Source organism: Acomys russatus, chromosome 7, assembly GCF_903995435.1.
Source record: "Acomys russatus chromosome 7, mAcoRus1.1, whole genome shotgun sequence".
Taxonomy (NCBI): domain Eukaryota; kingdom Metazoa; phylum Chordata; class Mammalia; order Rodentia; family Muridae; genus Acomys; species Acomys russatus.
In genome coordinates this window covers 43194784-43211477 of record NC_067143.1, presented here as the reverse complement: position 1 = coordinate 43211477, position 16694 = coordinate 43194784, and the positions used below count along the sequence as shown (strand labels likewise).

The 16694-nt window shown below is 38.2% G+C and overlaps 1 protein-coding gene across 7 annotated transcripts in view; it reads right to left on the bottom strand.

Annotated features, from left to right (window-relative positions):
- Positions 1–16694, bottom strand: part of Dlg2 (discs large MAGUK scaffold protein 2) — a 1899378-nt gene that overhangs the window by 1550790 nt on the left and 331894 nt on the right. The window lies entirely within an intron of this gene.

The following is a 16694-nucleotide window of genomic DNA, read 5'->3' as shown; positions in this document are numbered from 1 at the left end:
CTTGTATTGTCCTTGGTTACTGTAATAGTTTGAGCAGACCCCCTGTCATGTTCTACTTTTTTTTTATTTTTTAAATATACATTTATATTATTACACATATATATAATAAACTACATACAGCAAGAAGAACCATGAAGCAATCAGAAATTATATAAATGTTACATTCTTAGTGTTTTGGCTATTCATATTTGGCAGCCTTGAAGAAAACATCTTTCCTGTCTTTTGCATCTAAAATTCTGAATGTAAACTACTATCTATCTCATCTCAACATTATCAATTTACAATATCTACCTAGACCTAAAAACATCTTAACCCCTAAACAACTAAGCTTCATTGTAAAAACTAAACTATCTGGTCTTCAACCCATCAGAGACTGGAGAAGGAGTAAACTTGATTACCTGAGTATGCAGGAATGCAGATTAGTAGCATTCCAAATGACATGACAGAGACAGTTTGCTACCTGAGCAGTGACCCAACACTCTCTTATAACACTGGAGCATCATCTTCAGCCTTCTGGCCCAATATATCTAAAAGTTCCTGACACAAAACACCCAAGAAAACTCTCATGCTCTACTTTTATGCCAGATGTATTCCGTTACCCTCTCATTTCCCCCACGCCCTCTCCATGTTAACTAGAAGCCAGGATCAGAGAGACAAATACCACATATTTTCTCTCATATGTGAGATATAAATTTCAATGCATATGTACATACTTACACATAAACATACATATGTGTATACATACATGTATATATGTGTGTGTGTATGTATATATTGCCTGCATGTATGTGTGCAGGTCTGTGTGTGTGTTACATGAAAGTAGATATGGTGAGGTCAGTTTTTAACAGTTGACTCTCATGTAATAAGAGCCATGATTAGTAAAGGTTGATGAGTTCTATCGTGTACATTTTCCTGACAGAAATAATCACAATTTATTAACGTAACGTCAACCAAGTGGCAAAATTCTTTGAAAACTAAAAAATTAGCTTTTAATCTGCCTTTAGTACATGGCTGTGACTAGAAATGTTTTTCCAAGACAGAGGCTTCCTCAGACATATATGTTTTAGAATCCAGGGGGGTTTATTAGGACACTACACTGAAGAACTTTAAGCACAAATTCTCATTAGCCTGGGCAATTATTCTGAAATGAATATACTTTAAAGTACAAGTAAAAATATGCCTCTTTTTACAATTTTCTCCAAGAAAATATGAAAATAATGTGTCAAGTCATATGGCTTTCTGGATAGAAATGATATTTAAAAGAACAAAAACCAATGGTAAATACCCTTTTATAAGACTCCATTAAAGAGGAATCAACTGTACTTGTTTCATTTTGCCAGCTTGAATTTCATACATAAGACATCAGTATAACTACATTTTTGGAAGTCTGAATTCTCTATCTCTCCACCTTATAAAGGTCAAAGAAAACTAAGGTCAAATTTTAAATGACTTGTGAAATGTGGTTAAGGCAAAGGAGCCCAGGCTCTTTGTTGCTCAATAAGAAAAACAAATCTTTCTGTGGAGCTTTCACAAGCAAACTTGAACTTTGAAGTTTACAACTGGAATACTTCTAAAATAATGTGTCTATTGGTCACATTGGGAAAGCCAAGTCTTATTTTAGGTTCGTGATTTTATTTTTGTTCCTTTTTGATCTTAGGAATTTTGGGAACACCATAAAATAAATCTATTAATAGATTCAGCTTGACCGAAAACCATGCATATACAATTAACCAAAATGCGGAGACTCTCAGAAATTCCATTTCCACAACTGCAGATATAAAAAAGCACATCTCTACTGTATTTGTTGAGCAAGTTTCAGTGTTTTTGATCTGGGAGACTGCCACAGGAGCATGTATTTTGCGTATCCAATGAAAACTATGGAGACACTTTGAAATCAGCGCCCATTATCCAAGGTGGCAATTATAAGATAACTGTTTCTCAAGCATCAAATCTTCATCCCACAGCAGTGAACCACTGCTTAGTAACATCAGAGGCGCGGCTGCATTAGAAGTTGCTTTCAGAAGGCTGCTGGGCCTCTCCAGCTCTTTTTATCTCCTAGTGAGATTGTTTGTTGAAGGCACGTGGTAGTATGTGTAAGAGACAACAGTAGACAACCGACTGATTTAGCATGAAAGATTCTGCGTCCATTTTTATGTGTTTATGATCTTCAAAACTCTTGATGTACTTGTACCCATAGAGAGCTCTGGCCAACAAATGTTCAAGTTTATACTGTCCGTTCCAAAGTCTGGTTACTGTGAGGTCAGTGAAATTAAGTGATTTTGTTTTGTTTGTTTGGACACTAACAATAATCAGCTTTTATGGGACTAGAGACATGGCTCAATGATTAAAGTCCCTTGCTGAAATTCAACTTCCAGAACATATTTACATATTTGGTGGAAGGAAAAACCTGACTACCACAAGTTGTCCTATGCCCTCCACACTGTGCCATAGCATGCATGCATGTATTCTCTCTCTCTCTCTCTCTCTCTCTCTCTCTCTCTCTCTCTCTCTCTCTCTCTCTCTCTCTCTCTCTCTCTCTCTCTCTCTCTCTCTCTCTCTCTCTCTCTCTCTCTCTCTCTCTCTCTCTCCCTTTCCCTTTCTCTCTCAAGATAATAATAGTTTTAAGACATATTTTCTGCCTATCCTACTCTCATACATTTGATTTTTTTTCTTAAGTTTGTTGAAGAAGCAGCTCCTCAAACGCCTTCCCCTGTGCTGTAAGGAAGGTGTGGTGAGAAAGAGTGCTGCTACATTTCCTTAACATGAAGCCTGTATTCATTCGGGGTTTTCACAGGCATAGATGCAGTAAGACATGCAAACAGATGCAGTAAAAGGATGTATTGGGGAAATGGACACATGTAATTATAGTGACTAGGAAATTCCTCACTAGTCCATGCTTAAAATGAGCAAACCCTGGGATGGAGGTCCTGTGGCTCCCCTCAAGCCAGAAAGCCTTACAACTCAAGATACTGATAATGGAAATAGACTTAAGGGACAGCTAACTGCTATAAGTCCAGAGGACAGCAAGCCCACCGCGTTGACGTCCTATAGGGAAGAAGAAAATCTTGATAGAACTTTCAGAGAACAATTCATATGGGAAAAATTCAACATCCATGATTTCAGGTTTTAGGAGTCTACTTTTCGATTGAGTGGTACAAATGCATATCATGTAGTGCCACTCAACATTAACCAGGAAAAACAACTAATGTACACAATAACACAAATGGATGCCAACAATATTCTGTGCAAGAGAGATGCTTGACATATCGACGCACACTGCATTTTTCTAATTATAAAAAAAAAAACACAACATGCTGGAGATGCACAACTAACTTCTAGTGAGGGAAAATGTGTTCTGAGGAGTGTTTGTGGACTGTGGACATTGACGAGTGAGCAAGGGTTGTGATGGGATGGTAGTGAAAGGATAAATGACTTATATGCATGTGTCAAGCTTCACTGAACCAAGCTTTGAAGAGCTATGCATTTTATCATAAGTAAATTATAGATAAGCGATTTCTTCTTTAGTATTCTGGTGGTAATTTTTGAAATGCGCCCTTATTGAAAGAAATCCCATGTTAACAACCTAGGGTGATTGCAACTGACCTCTTTGAAGAGCACTTACAGTCATCCTTTCTAAAGATTACTTTAAAAACCAGTAAATAAGATAGAATTTCTACCATGACTCTAGCCACCAGTGCAAACAGTGTGGTAAAGGTAGTGAGAATAAGCTATTCTTCATATAGCCTAGACAAGAAGCTTAAAATAATAGATTTAAATTAGATCCCTTCACCCAGAAAGCAGATAGCTCTGTGGTAATACTCGAGATTCTATATGTTTATGCATTTTCCACATGGGACTCAAGAAAAACCAATAAAGGCAAATATGTATTGGCTGAGGGACAGATGGGAATATGATATAGTCATCTCCATCTTCTCTCTATATAAAAATTCTGTCAATAAAGAGCCTTTCATTATCAGCTTTTCCAAATGACACATAAAATATGCAAACATTACTACTCAATAGGGCCAGTGTTTTGTACTGTGGAAATGCCAAAGGACCTGAAACCGGTCAACATGTGTTAAAATTCCTGCTCTGTATCATCAAACTGCATGACACTGGGAGACTCATTTATCTGCTTTGGACATGAAATTCTAATAAACCTAGAGCTATTGGTAGCACTTCAACATGAGGCATATGAAAGCACTAAGTAGACAGAATATAAGCAAAGCCTGTTCATTCCCACCCTATAAATGCTGAACAAGCTCCCTAAAAGGTAATCTAAGTTTGTAATGGGATATACATTCCTTTCATAAATGTCAAAACACTCTATCCACTTTTAAACTCTTAAGTCCAATGACATCATATGTATTCCTTGTCATAAACAAAATGTAGCCCTGTGAGTGACGGAACATTTACTGAGCATGGGAAGCTCTGCGTTTGTTCTACAGCACAAGCAACAAAACACAACTTTAAAAGTTCACTTAGGTAACTTCAATTTCATCCAGGATTTTTTTTTTCCAAATTTATAGTTACCACAGTTACAGTGGGATAATTCATTATCTCATCAATGGCTGGACATATCATCAAACACATTTCACTGTTGAGACAACTTGTCAGTGATGTTCAATTTGCTGTCTCATCAGCAATACAATGTATAGTAATTAAAATTTTATCATGACAACATCTCATCTCTATCCCTCATGCATAATTCAGATCTCATATATCAGACATCAGCCCCACATACATTGTCTAATGAGGATGGAAAATAGACTTGACTCTCTCAGATGTGTTCTCAGGCTACATAAATGATTGTGTTCTTTTTCTGAGGGCAGGGCTGGCCAAAGTCACAAGTGGGATGCAGAAGCCTCAAGTCTCCAGTCAGCCCCCCAGGTATTTCAAAGCCACCCACATCATGTTCAACAAGTTCACTTTAAAGTACAAATAATTATCAAAAATAATTAGAAGCTCTCCTTATCATTTAAGCACTAATTTAGATGGTGTTCCTTCGTCTGTCTATTATGTACTCTTCAGTTGTAGCATGTTGTCTATCATGAGTTTCCCATTAATTTGTGGTTATTCCAAAGGCAAAATCAAGCCTATAATAGTGCAGGTTTCCCAATGATTAGCACGATGCACAGAGGCACATTAAATTTAACTTAGATTGATCACTTTCACGCTCCAAAAGGATGTTTGTGTGTTAAAATGTGCAAAGAATGCAGCTTTGATCTTCATAAATGAGTATCCTGACAACCAATGAGGGAAATAGACATAAACAGGGTAGAACATAAAACTATACTGTCGACCTCACAGTCACATAAGCAGACTGTCCTCATCTGTATTCGCCCATCTCTCTAACTGCATCATCATACCCAGACTGCAATACACATTCTTGTTGTTTGAGCTGCCTTTTCTTTCCCTCTACGCCTGCCAACTGCTTCTTATTTTTCCAAATCCATCTTGAAAGTAGCCTCCTCCAAGAGGCCTTCACTCATGCCTTAGGCTTTGCTGAATTCTGGGTTTCCAGGGCACTCAGTTCACAGCACTAGTAATGACGACTAGCACTTACTAACAGAGTGTCAATTGTGTGCAGAAATTACAGTAGTGATTTTTACAGAACATATTCAATTTCTGTCTGTATGGGAGCCACACTGCAGACACATTCATTTTCTCTTGAAGGCTGATACAAAGGAATCGACTCCACAGAAGGCCCATGGTAAGTGCAGTAGTTCCCTCACGTACCTGTATTTTTCCTTTCATTGGTCTCAATTATACATGGTCAACATTGCCCAAAAATATTCAATCAAAACTTCTATATATAAAGAACTTGTGACTTTCAGTCAATATTAGCAGGATGATAAAATCATTTACCACCTAGCCCCATCTCCTCACATGTGACTTAAACAAATCTGCACTCAGTATGCTCCCTGCCTGTTAGTCACTTAGCCATCTCAATCATAATTGGTATCTCAATGTTTATGTTTATCTTTATTTTTATTTAATAGCCATCCCAATGTATACCAGTATTTAAAGGAATGATGCCAGTATGTTAAAAAGAAACTAAAATGCTCCCTTCAGTAAAAAAGGCAAGAGTTCTCAACAAGGAGTGACTATGATATATTGAGGTTGTTAATATTTACAATATACATAAATTTGTATGCACAAAATTGTGACGAAAAATAAATAGACGTGTCCTGGCTTTCCTGTCAAACCATTCTGCAAAAGCTATGGCCACAGTGGGTGATAGAAAAGGCAATAGCCTGCTATATGGTTCTATATATGAGGAACACATGAGTGTCTAGTGCTAGCCTCAGTTTCCTGCAACCACTGGAATTCCTGGAATGGCTTTTCCAAAGACAATGAATATCCACTAATTTAAAGGCTTAAAATTTATTCTCAAAACAAAATGGCAGAGTACCTTAACCAATAAAATAGAAATCAACCTAGATTCTCTGACTTCAAAACCCAAAATTTTTTTCCTATATCATATAGTTTCTAAACTATGAGTAAATGATTAAACAAATGACACTCTTAACAAGTGACATTATAACCTCATAAGCACACATGACTAAGATGAATAAATTTCAAATACCACCTCCTTACACATTTTGTATTAGCTATCCAACTTTGTGCTAAGATAGCATTGTTCCCACAGCAAAAAGCTTGTGACAAAGGATATGCCAGGATTTGACTGATCCTTTGAGAATCCTGACAAAGACCTATTGTAACCAAGCACTTTGGAAGCAGTTTCTCAATTTCAAACCTCAGTGTTAAGTGAGCCTCACTGTGTGTTCTTTCCAGTTAAGCCCATTCTGATCACATTTTTGTAAGTTATCAGCCCCAGGGTTCCCATCTGGGGGCTATAACGTGCACAGAATGTCTGCTGAGCCAGGTGAAATGAATTTCAGTTAAGGGACTAATATCATTAACATACGATGATGATTTGCAATCATCAGTCAAATAAGAGCAGTTATGAGAGGACAAGGGAGGTCTTAGCGTGGGGTGAATCACAAAATCAGCAAGCACACTCCCTGCTGGATGGGTTTATAACCAAAATAGGCAATTGCAACCTAGGGAAGGGAAGAAGGGCTCTCCTGGGAGAGTGAGAAGAGGGAGCCCTTCAGTTGTTCTTGTCTTTAATGAAAGGACTTATGTGAAAAACAGGCTCAACTGCACTTCGCCCTCCTACCTTCCCACTATATGTGCTCAAGCCCTCTGCAAAACTAGAGGGTTGATCAACAGGTCCTCCTGGCCAGCAAGAGCTCTAAGAAAGCACTTGGATTGAGAGCCTTTGCCTTCCAGCCCTGGGCTGCCAACAACCATCACTGTGACCTCAGTCACCATTCTCTCAGAACACGGTGTTTCTCTCCAGTGAAAACAAACTTCTGGGATCTCAGGTCCTTGTGATTGTAGAAAGAAAGTGCTTTTACCTGAGCTACAGCTACTCAGCTGAGCTCAATTTCCCGACTTCCTGTTTTCAAACTGACATCAATGTTTTGTCTTCTAAGATTTTTAAACAAGCTCCTTTTCAATACATCCTTCTTACATACAAATAGCTTGATACGAGAAGCAAGATCACTTGGGAGATTAAAAACAAATCCAAGGGGCTGGAGAGATGGCTCAGCTGTTAAAGGCTAGGCTCACAACCAAAAATCTAAAAACACACTTGAAGACCTGAGTTCAATCCCCAGGACTCTCAGGGTAGAAAGAAAGAACTGCCACAAGTGTCCTCTGACTTCCACACAGAACCCATAATAAGAGCATAGACACCCTCCACACAAAGTAAATAAATATTTTTAAGAGAGGCATCAGAGACAAGGGAGCTGAATTGTTCTTGTAATTCTAACACTGATTTACATGGTACAAAAGCCCTTCGGGATCTGGCCTTCCAGCATTACTATGATTCCATCTCACGTCTGGTCACTAACTGTCAGCCACATGCCTTACAGGTCATCCATCCTGCCTCAGAGACATTTTACCTTTGCTCCCTCCTCATCCCACAATATACCCTTCATCACTGACTGGATTTCCCTCTCACTTCCTTCAGGAAGAGGCAGGGGCCTAGCTATAAAGCCTATGGATATTCGTGTTCACACATGTACGTGCATGCATTCACACACACACACACACACACACACACACACACACACACACACACACACACACACACACTGCACCTGACACGCACTCTTTATAAGAAACCGTGTACGCAGTAGCAGTGTGAACATAAAATGACCTTTGAGGAAAATTCCTTGTCTCAGTCCAAGTCCCAATTCTGCCTTTTCCACCACAGCCAACTTACCAACCTTGAGGACTGCTTGTACTGGTTCACAGGAAAATAGTCACTAGTGTTCAGAAAGAAGAGAGAGAGCAACTACGTCTAATCTGAAAATTTTCAACAGTTATTCGAGGGTAACAAAAACAATGTTCGAATCATTCTGTTTATTCTCAAGAACTTCCAAAGCAGGAACCATGCTCTAACTCAGTAACAGAGAGTTTGCTTAGTGTGCCAGACCTGGGAGTCAATTCCCAGAGCCTAAAAAGAGATACAGATCCAAGACATTCTCATTAGGGACCTTTGGGAACAGGTGAGACACGGAGAAGTGCTATGATCTTCTCAAGGCACCAAAGAAAGCCAAAAACTCTTTATAATGTTCTCTTCATTAAATGAGAGAGAAGTTCAGCTATAGAGAAAATGAAAGATTCTTCAGACTGGACTACCTCAACTGTCTCTCTGTGGTTTCTAGGCATGAAATTAGCAAGTAAGGTTAAAAAAAAATGGAGCCAGGTGTGATGGCCCGCACGCCTTTAATCCCAGCACTCAGGAGGCAGAGGCAGGCGGATTGCTGAGTTCGAGGACAGCCTGGTCTACTTTCAAGTGAGTCTAGGACAGCCAAGACTACACAGAGAAACCGTGTCTCAAAAAAAACAACAACAACAAAAATCACTTATTGGCTACAAAATGTGAGTAGGTAGGCTTTACTGTTCTCCATTCATGTTTGTCTTTATGTATCCCCAAAATACAAGGTGAACCCCAAAATAAAGGGAAGATAATTCTGCAGCCTATCTGCTATCCTGAACCTCCTTCTCATCATAACTCAGTTACAGCACTGCTAAATTTTAGAGCAGAAAAGATGCTGTGCCCCAGCCCATGCTGGTCTATTTACTCCCATGTCTCACTGGGCCTCTCCTAGAAGTCAGCTATGTAGAATCTACTAACTAGAATTCTCCTCGAGAATCTGCCCCTCCTCCTCCTCTTCCTCCTCTTCCTCTTCCTCCTCCTCCTTCTCCTCCTCCCACTACTGCCTCTCTGGTATAAACCCTTTTGGGCCCTGTCTTTGACGTTAGGAGCAGCTTCCTTACCCTGGTTATTTACTCCACTCTCAATCATTAAAACCCTTTACAAATATTATAAAATGTAGTACCTTATCATAGATGACTACAACAAATTAACAAACTACAATATTCTTCACAAATTCTGCAACCACATGAGGAGTTAGTTGACACCTGTCAACTGGACATGAAACACTTCCTCAAGTCTCCCTACACCTCATTGCCTATTGTCAGTCTGACTTCTACCTCCTCACTGTTTGCTGAGGCTAGAATGCCGCTCTCAGTGATCCACTTCTCTTCTTGCGATGGTCTCTTCCCTTTCTCATGTCTCACCTCACTCTTAGAACTTCCTATGCCAGTCTCCAAGATCTTAGCTACAGGTGAAAGACCTCAGCCTACAGCATTGGAGGTCCATGTAAGTACTTCAAACTCTCATAAAATAATATTTTCTCAACTAGAAAACTTGCTTTGTTTTTCTTATGAAAAACTAAGAAATATTCTAATGATAAATATGCACACCCTAATAGAACTATAGCCAGGATTTTCCAACCCCTCTTACCTGACAGTCCTGAATAGCAATCTATTGAGAGAGTGAGAGTGAGAGCACGAGAGAGAGAGAGAGAGAGAGAGAGAGAGAGAGAGAGACAGAGACAGAGACAATGAGAGACAGAGAGAGACAGACAGACAGAGACAGAGACAGAGACAGAGAGAGAGAGAGAGATTTAACATAAGACAAATTGTTCTATAATAGTTTCACAATGAGAACTCAGCCAAGTCAGATCTAGCCCTAGATATCAATTCCGCACACATTTGTATTCTGACAGACCTATCACAGTGACCTATTTTCATACTAGAGACCGAGTTAAGAATGTGATTGTTTTTGCAAGGAACTGAAATGAAAATTTCAAGAATGGTATTAAAAACAATGAATAAATCAAACACGAATTCTTTGTAAACAGACTCATAATATGAGCCTGATGAAAGATTTGTACATTTTTAGAAGCTGGCTGGCCTTGTTTGATGCTGTAAATTCAAATCACTGACCAGTTCAGTCATTATAGTAACTTTTACAGGCTTAATCAATTCCTTACTGACAGTTACTGACAAAAAGAAATGTAAAGCATAGACGTTTACTGAATCTCATGAAAAATATCTTCTTCTCAAATATTTTATTTCTTTTGTTGAGCTGCTATAAATGAAGAAAATATTCTATGTGCCAAGGCTCAGTGAGCGCCATCCTAAAATATGTCATGTTGACATAAGCATTATTTTGAGCTGAAGGCAATTGAGAAAAAGAAGACAGAAGAGAAGTTGTCTGTCCTCATCCTCTTGACAGAGAAAAAAATCAGGATGATTTTTACCTGCGGGAGTCAATTCCAGACTCTTAGGCAAGAAAAATTTATGTGGCAAACCTTACTTAATCAGCTCTTTCAGCTTTTGGTTTTCCCACAGATTTTCCATCCCAACAGCTTACAGCCTCAAAGAGCACTCCGTGTTTAGTCATTTTGGTTTGGAGCAAGTTTGTTCTTCTTGGCTAAGATGTTTCCTGCTATGGTTTAGATAGGAGGTGTAAGTCCCATAGGAAGCTTAGGTTCCAGAGGCTTGGTCCCTAGTTAGTGGCACTGTTTTGGGGAGGTCTTGGGAACTTCGGGAGGGTGGGCTCAGCTGAAGGAAGTAGGTCATTGGTGGTATATCTCGAGGACCTTCTCTGTCTCTAAGTTTTGGTCACTATGATGTGGATGGCCATGCTTTTCTGTGTGTTCCTTCCATGATGTTGTGCCTCACTATAGTCTGTGAACAATGGGACTGATGTTAACAGTGACCAAAATCTCTCAAACTGAGCCAAGACCAAAATTGCCTTTATTTTAGTAATCCTGTCAGTTATTTTATTTTGTCACAGTGACAAAAAGGCAAACAGGGTATATAAGACTAAGTTCTTAAAGCCCCTGAATTACTTGTCACTTTGCTCTCCCATGGGTATTGGAAATACATATGTTCACAGGTTTGTTCAGTGTCCTCCTGTTAATGTCTTTCATCAACACAATTTATAGAACTTTCAGTAGATAAATTTATTTCCATTTTATTCTATTGTAGGATTCAATATATAGGGAATAATCAAGTACCTGTGCTCAAGGATCCTAGAAACTAGTGGTAAGGGTAGGCTGAATAAGATGTGCAGCATACTTACAGGAAGTATCTACGGGGGCACATTTTTGAAGAGTACATCTTTTCCCTATTCTCTTACCTTTTCTGCTTTTCACCTGCTGTAAGGCAAACAGCCTCCTCTACCACATAGTACCTGCCATGATGTTTCTGCTTCACCTTAGGCAAAAAACAATATAGCTAGGTGATCTTAGGCTAAGAAACTATGAGACAAAATTAAGCCTCCTTCTAAAAATAATACAAAATAACTTGAAAGGATTTTAAGGAGCACTGTGAAATAATGTGGCTAATAGTCTTCCTCAGAAATAAGATATTGAAATACTTGGACAAGGTAGGAAAGGACTGTTTTCTGAGTTGACAAAACGGCAAGTGTGATGGCTGTGGGCTGGAGACATACTTGAATTTAGAGACATAGCAAGACAGAGAAAAAGGGAGTTCAGAAATACTGATGCCTGCATGACAGGCTCAGGAAAACACCACAAAAAGGAGAATGTTGTTGTGGAAGTTTTTGGGTTTTTTTAAACTCAGTTATGTAATATAAACATGCTTTTGTTTTATTCCCAGGTGTGGGATATAGGAGCTGCTCCTGTTTGTCCATAGCTGGTATCAGCCTCATGAGATGGCGTGTGGTCTTTGTCAGCAGGAAAACTGCCTTGTACGGTGAGCGTGGAATTTGGCAGCTGGAAAAACATCCCCATGTGGACTCTGAGAGGATATAAATAGCCGAGTCCAGAGAGAGAGAGACAGAGAGAGACAGAGACAGAGAGAGACAGAGACAGTCAGAGACAGAGACAGAGAGACAGAGAGAGAGGAGCAAGGGCTGCAAGAAGAATGCTTGGAGGAAATGGTCAGAGGAGGAAGAGAAGGCTGCTGCTGCATTTGCTGTTGCTGGCTAAATATCATAACGACAGAGATTGGTATCGCCCCCAAAGAACTCAATGACCCTAAACAGCAGGAGGTAGCCAAAGAGAACTTTGTCCCACCTCCCCACTAATCTTCTTTCTTTCGTACCTTATGTTGGGGTGTTGGAAGGGATTGGGATAGAAAAGGGGAAAAGAGATATAAGAAACCAAAATAAAAATAGATTTTAAAGGTACACCTACAGAATGTTTTCCCATTCCCCACTAACAGCTATGTAGTCACAGAAAAACACTCATTCTTTAGTGTCTATAGAAGAATATTTTAAACTAGCTACATAAAGCATGGTATTTCCACATTAGATAAAAACCAAAATTCACAAGAATGAAACAGTTTTGCTCATTAAATATTAAAATACAAACAATATCAGTGTCCCTAATCAGAATATATATATACATATATATATATATATATATATATATATATATATTACATGTATTTATGTTTAATGTACATTATACAGGAAGTAGATATACACACATATAAACAATCCATACTATAAGCAATTAGGAATATAATACTTTTCTATTTTTATGTGCCTATCCTTTTTGTGATTCACTTATCTTTATTTTATGTACACTGGTGTTTTGCCTACATGCTTGTTTGTGTGAGGGTGTCAGAACCTCTGGAACTGGAGTTACAGGCAATTGTAACCTGGCATGTGGGTTCTGGAAATAGAATCCTTTTCCTCTGGAAGAGCAGCCAGTGCTCTTAACCTCTCAGCTATCTCTCCAGCCCCATATTTTCTATTTTTAAAACATACCTTTTAAAAGTTTATATTGTCATAAATATAACAGTATCAGTCTAGCTTTTATATAAGTTACAATTTGCCTAGCAAAATGACTATCCAAATTTTCTTTAAACAACAATTTCCTAGTTTAGTTTAGTTTTGTCTAGGTTTTTAGGAAATACTTAAATTCTTATTTTGTGTCATCTTGTTGGAGAGCTTAATTAAAAACCTGCATAAACAGTAAAATAAATCAAAATGCCTTGCCTAATCTCTAACTCTTTGTCTCACCATAATAATCTTACCACTTCTGTTTTTCTGTTTGTTTGTTAAACATTTTATAGTCATTTTTCCAAAATTATTTAATTTAGTTTTTAATGTGCTTTGTTTTTATATTTTATTAATTCTACAAGAATTTTATACAGTATGTTTTGGTTATATTCACCTCTCCATCAAGTCATCCCAAACCCACCTCCTCTTCCCTACTCACCCTACATTATATCTTTTCATTTTTATCTCATCAAGAGAAAGAAAACAACAAACAATAATCTACCCGACCAGAAAAATACCTCCAAACTATAGAAATTGGTGGAATATTTTCAATTACAGCCCTACATGTAAATGGTCTTAACTTTTCTTTTTTCTTCTTTTTACATATACATTTATATTATTATACATATATACAATAAAGTAAATATAGCAAGATGAACCATGAAACAGTCAGGAATTATATAAATGTTACATTCATACTGTTTTGACTATTTGTATTTGGCAACCTTGAAGAAAACATCTTTCCTATCTTGGTGAGTCTAAAATTCTGAATGTAAATCAGTATCTATCTTATTTCATCTCTATCAACTTAAAACATCTATCTAGAACTAAAAATATCTTAACCTCTAAACAACTAAGCTTGATTGTAAAATGAAACTATCTGGTCTTCAACCCCATCAGAGACTTGAGAAGGAATAAAATTAATTGCCTGAGTAAACATGAAGTTCAGGTTACCAGTTTCCAAAATTAAAAAATGGCCAAGACAGTTAGATATACTGGGCCAGAAGACTAAACATGATGCTCCAACATTATAGACAGTTTTGGGTAACTGTTCAGGCAGCCTTAACTTTTTTTTTTATTTTTATTTTTTTTTATTAATTTATTCTTGTTACATCTCAATGGTTATCCCCTCCCTTGTATCATCCCATTCCTCCCTCCCTCCCATTTTCCCCTTATTCCCCGCCCCTATGACTGTGACTGAGGGGGACCTCCTCCCCCTGTATATGCTCATAGGGTATCAAGTCTCTTCTTGGTAGCCTGCTATCCTTCCTCTGAGTGCCACCAGATCTCCCCCTCCAGGGTACATGGTCAAATACGAGGCGCCATAAGCTAGCTCATTGGACCAAAATACAAGATCCAAGTATCTGCTGTCTCCATGAAACACACATCACCAGAAAGAAGATCCATGAGCTGATAAACAAAGAATAAAAGTCAATCTGTCAAGTAAATGGAAATCAGAAATAAACTGACCCAGCTACTATAAGAAAAAAGTCTATTTCAAACTTACTAAAATAAATAATGAAGGCCACTATGTATTGGTAAATATAATACTTACAAACATACGTTCTCCGAATATTGAAGCCCTCAATTTCATAAGAAGCATACCAACAGGCATAAAAGGTCCATAAATCCTGATACAATAACAGTGGAAGACTTTAATAACATACTCTCATGTTTAGTAGGTCATCTGGACTGAAGTTTTTAGGTTAATTCTGTGGGCTGCCCTTGTGCCTTGATAGGTTCCTCTCCACCATCTCCTGGCTCCTGTCCATGCTGTGCTTACACACCTCCGTTACTCCCCTTCCTACTTTTATATTACATGTCGTCTGTTACCCTGCTCATTCTTCTCCCTTGATAAAATGTCTTCCATCTCATGGGCCCCTTTATAATTTCCTGGCCCCTGTCCACATTTACTCCTACACTAATATATATATATATTAGAAGCTAGGATCCACATGTGAGATGAAATATAGTATTTGCCTTTCTACATCTGTGATGCTTTGCTTAATATAGTACTTTCTAGTTCCTATTTCTAGTTTGCAGTGTCCTCTAAAATCATTATTTCATTTTTCTTTGTGGGTGAAAAAGAAGTTCCCATTGTATTTCACTGTCCCTTCATTGGCTGATGGATGTCTAGATACCCTTTCCTTACTGTTATAAACAGAGAAGCAATAACCAGAGGCGTGAAAGAATCTCTGCAGTAGCACGTATACTCTACAGCTATGCCTCGGAGTGGTATTCCTGCGTGTGGTGGTTTGAAGAGGTATGGCGCCCAATAGACTCATGTGTTTGAATGCTTGGCTATAGGGAGTTGCACTATTAGGAGGTGTGGCCTTGTTGGAGTAACTGTGGCCTTGTTGAAGGAAGTATGTCCCTGCGAATGTGGGCTTTAATGCCTCCTATGCTCAAGCTACAGCCAGTGTGGTACACAGGCTTTCATTTTTGCCTGCAGATCAAAATATAGAACTCTCTACCCTGTCCCATGTTGGCCTGTGTGCTGCCATGCTTTCTGAAATGACAACAATGGACTAAATCTCTGAAACTGTACTCCAGCCCTAATTAAATGTTCTTTATTTATAAGACCTGCCATAATTACGGTGTCTCTTCACAGCAATGGAAACTCTAAGGCACTGGGTAATAAGGTAGCTTTGATTTTAGGGTTTTTTTCTCTTTAAAGAAGCCCCCATACTAATTCCATAGTTGGCCATCTAATCTTTGATAATGGTATGAAAACACACACTAGACATAAAAGCAGCCCTTTTAGCAAATGCGGCTAAGTAAACTACATAACCATATGTGGAATAATGAAACTAGACTATATTCTTGCCCTGCAAAAAAAAAATCATTGGTATGAAATGGGTCAAACACCTTCATGGGAAAGCAGAAAGTCTAAATCTATTAAAGTAATATAGGCTAATCATTTCAAGGGACTTTGTGGAAAGGACTCCAGTAGCATAGAAAGTAATCAGGTAATCTGAGAGATAAAATGGAATTACAAAAATGAAAAATAAAAAGCTTCTGCACAGCAAAAGGAACAATCAGCAATGTGGCAAGACAACCTATAAAATGGGAAAGAATATTTGCCAACTACATTTAACAAGAAATTAATACCTAGAATTTATAAAGAACCTAAGAAATTAAATGCCAAATTATCAAATTCTAAAAAATGGATATAAGCTGAATAGACAGAAGAAACACACATAGGTAATAAATAATGCTAGGAGCAGTCAACACCCTGAGGCCCCAGAAAAACACAAACTGAAACTATATTGAGATTCCATCTCAACATAATCAGAAAGGCTGGCATGGAGGTAAATAACAAATATGGCAAGGATATGAAGAAAAAGCATACTCACACAGTGCTAGGGGAAATGCAAAGTGTTGCAGTCCCTATAGAAACAGTATGGAAGTTCCTCAAACTATGTAAAAAAATTAAATAACATATCATACAGCTGTATCTCTCCTGGATAGAGACTCAAAGGATGCTAAGCTAGCATACCAAGAG